Below are 4,263 nucleotides of genomic sequence, written 5' to 3' on the forward strand. Positions count from 1 at the left end.
CTTCCTGCGGTCCCATTTCATGAGCACAAATCATAGAAACTTGCATATTCTCCTCTTGTCGTTTATTAAACCGTGTAGCTTTCACCGTTCTGACAGCACCAGGTTTAATTCCATGCAGTAGTATCTTCTGATTTTTCCAGAAGAATCCCATCTCTAGCTTCTGCAAATTCCATGTAGTGTCCCCGAGAGGTGCTAACCATTGTACTCCTAACACCACGTCACACCCTCCCAAAGGGATTATCATGAAATCATCTTGAAATTGTGTCCCCTGAAACTGCCACTTAAACTGAGAAACCCTTCCTTGGACTCCCAACCTGCTACCATCAGCTACTGCGACTCTTGTAACCCCTGCTGGTTGAATGTTGACCCCCAACGTTTTAGCAGTCTGAGGGTCCATGAAATTATGAGTGGAGCCAGTGTCCAATAAAATGAAGAGGACCTTCTTGTTGTGGACTCCTCGCACTTTCAGAGTTCTATAGTCCGTTATACCTGCAACCGCACTGATAGATACTTGAGGAATATCCTTCTCTTCTTCCTTATAAATGGCTAGATCAGTATTGCTCCACTCCTCGTCCTCTTCCTTATCTTTCACTTCAATCATGTAAACCTGAGTTTTCTTATGCTTAAGATAATGATCAGGCGTATACTTCTCATCACATATATAACATAATCCCTTAGCACGTCTATCACTCATTTCTTCTTGAGATAAGAACTTGCGTGGTAACTTCTGCAACCCGGTGTTAGACTGTTCCCCTGTAGGTTCTTTCTGCCCTTGAAATGCATGTTTCTTAACACTGCCACCATGAGAGTGTTTTGAGTAATTACCCCCCGACTGTGTACCATGTTGCACCGGATGAGCTTTCTCATATAGTCTACCAAGCACCAAACATTGCCTCACCGACTGAGGTTGAAACATGCGAATGTGCATCTGCGTATCAAGTCTCAAACCCGCCAAATATGCACTAACCAAGTAATCCTCAGATAAGGTAACTCTTGTACGGATCAGCTCAAATTTTTGATGGTAATCTACTATACCAGCTGTTTCCTGCAACCTCTTCAACTCTGCTATCGGATCCTCCAATACATCTTCGAACCGTTCCTTCAACAACAACCTATAAGAAACCCAATCACGCAACAAGTTTCTTCCAAAAGGAGTCTGCACTAAAGCATGATGCCAAGTCGAAGCATGTCCATCAAAATGCATAGCGGCCATCTTAACCTTGGAATCATTGGGTGTAAAGTCCAATGAAAAGAAATCCTCCACCTTAACAAGCCACTCCGAGATGCGTTCACCATCAAAGCGAGGGAAATCCACTCGACCTAAACGCGTAACTCCCGAGCAATGACCATTCATCGCCGATCCTCCTACATAACGTTGAGCCACCCCTTCTCCATACGAGTCTGGCGTCGCGGATACTGCCATGGGACTCTTCTCTCCTCTTGAGCCAGAGTTCGGAGTTGATTGACAACCAGGGATCATCTTAATCATCGAGAACATATCCGCAATGCTCCGATCTATCTTTTTGTTTTGCTCAGCTATCGCAAACTCCAGCGCTTGCGTCCTATCAAGCAAACTTGGTGTAACCACCGTTTCCTCTCGCTCATCAGTAACCACCTTAGATCCTTCATCTCCTCCATCAGTTTTGTTCACCTGAGATCGTGTCTCCACCATCGTTCCAAGCACCGACTAGCTCTGATACCAATGATAACGTTAAGTCAGGATTCACAATATCAAAACAGAGTAAACGAAACAGAGTAAGAAACAGAGTTTATTAAGAACTTGTAATCGGAATATTGATACAACGTTCAATAAAAACGCAGCTCAATCTTCTCACCAGTAAGAGTCTCCGATGGAGATACTCCAACAACGGTGAGGACGAGATCTAGAAAGTTCTAGAGGAAAACGATTACAAACTCAGATAAAACGTGATATGAAAAACGTGAGCTAACAATGCTCAAATACTAAACACACAGCCGACAAACAGCGTCAACCAATTATTCCCTTCCCGTTATCTACCAGAATTTCTCCATTACTTCGTCATCCTTAATCACACGTGCTTAATCGTTCCTTCTTATCTTGACTTATCTTTGACCGCATCATGATACTCCACGTGTGACCATCGCATCCTACATGAGTCGCGGAGTTCCGTACGAGGAAGAGACTCAAGATTTATTAGGGTTACGGTTAAGAAGATTTTGGAATTCTGTTTGATTTCTTAAGGGTAATCGTTCTTACATATTCCGTTCTGTCTCGAATTTTTGTATCGACGTTTAGATATATCATATATGATTTCCTTGTAAAATATCAGAAATTGTTTTTGGTACTTGTTGCATCGTAAAATTTGTTGTGTAAAGGTCAAAGAGCCTTCTTCTGTTGTGTATACTTACAAATATCGCAACTTTTGAAAAAGTTGTAATCATCAATTACAAAACTCTGCCCAAAGAGCTAATTAAGGTTTTGTGCATCTCTGCTTCTCTATCTAGTCTTCTCTGTGAAATATTTAACTCCTAGCCTAGCCTTGTCAAAAACTCAGTAATATGTAAAAAAAATCCGTAACAAAAAATGGTTGATTGAACAATCATTTTGTATAAACTAGAAACAAGTCTAAGCCATATAGAACTCATCTATTATACTAGTGTGAATAAGAAGGTCCAAAGATTTTGGATACTTCAACAGAGCGATTGGATCTAATGTTAACAATCATGAAAGAAGCATATAAAGTTTCTAAATTGAACATCTAAATCCAAGATTTATAATTAAAAGAGTACTATATTGGAAACAAAGCTGAAATACTGCAAAATTGACAAAACAGATGAAAGACCCAAATAACTACAGTAGTGTTAAAAAAGGCACACACTTGTAAAATCCTGGAATTTCATCAAACGGTTGTAATCAACCGATATCCACGATAGCAATATACACCGCACCGTAGTTTACAACTACCTCTTCATCTTCTCCAATGTTCTGGAGTCATGACGGAAGAAGATAACGAAGAACAGTCTAGATTTGTTGATAAATACTTACCACTCAAATATATATATACAATACACACAACACATGTGACATGACTAGCAACAAGCTTAGCTAAGAGGTTGAATATGAAGGATATGGCTGACGGAGGAATATTCTTGTATCCATTTCGAAGATTCCAAGAATGGTCAGGAGGATCAACGGCTCTGATTGATTGGATGGAATCTTCAAATTCTCATATCTTCAAGATCAACGTTCCTGGTTACAACAAAGATGACATAAAAGTGCAGATTGAAGAAGGGAACGTTTTGAGTTAAGAGGAGAAGCGTTGNATAAGAGGAGAAGGGTTAAAGAAGGAAGACAAGAAGAAAGAAGAGGATTTGGTGTGGCACGTGGCGGAGAGAGAAGCTTTTTCCGGTAAAGGTGAGTTTTTGCGGCGTGTTGAGTTGCCGGAGAATGTGAAAGTCGACCAAGTTAAAGCTTACGTGGAGAACGGTGTTCTTACTGTGGTTGTTCCCAAGGACACGTCACCCAAATCGTCAAAGATTAGGAATGTTAATATTACTAGCAAGCTTTGATGTCATAACCGGTTTTGACCGGGTTTTTGGTTTTTATAAGATGGAATAAAATTGGACTTTGTTGTTACTTCATAAATCCAATAAAGCATGTAATATTTTTAGAGAATTTTAAGAATTGGTTAGACAAGAAGATTATATAGTAAGATGAGCAAATAACCCACAAAGCTCTGATTCTAACCGGCTTTAGCTGGTTTCTGATTTTGATTCAGTGTTTGTTTATATTGCTTAAACCGGCTTATACCAAAATGAAACATGGATTTACTATTTACATCTCACCAGGAAGGTAGAATTTTTAACCGGACTAAACCGGGTTCTGATTTACATGAGCTAAATAAAATTGGACTGTATATACTTGATAAACCAAAAGTATTTGAACATTGAAGAATTGTAAAACAAGATTTTAACACAAAAGAAGAAACCAAAAGCTGATGATTTACATCTGATTGATATTCTCAACAAATAAAACAACATCAAGAAACCAAAACAAGCTTTGTTTTCCTCTGGACCGATCGATGATGAGCTGTTTTATTTAGCGGTTCTCGAGTGCTTAATGAGCCAATCGATGACCGCATCTATGTTTATCGAGTCCTTACACGAGATCATGTAACAGCAAACCTCTCTGTCTGCTACAGATTCAAGCCCTCTGCATCAAAACAAATCCAAGTCATATACTTGGAATTCAGATCTTGTTCAATGGACTTGAAGGGAAAGAAA

The 4,263-nt window shown here is 39.5% G+C and overlaps 1 pseudogene; it reads left to right on the plus strand.

Moving 5' to 3' along the window:
* On the plus strand, nt 2,966-3,655 carry LOC104732652 (annotated as a pseudogene).

This window comes from Camelina sativa, chromosome 12, assembly GCF_000633955.1.
Source record: "Camelina sativa cultivar DH55 chromosome 12, Cs, whole genome shotgun sequence".
Classification (NCBI taxonomy): domain Eukaryota; kingdom Viridiplantae; phylum Streptophyta; class Magnoliopsida; order Brassicales; family Brassicaceae; genus Camelina; species Camelina sativa.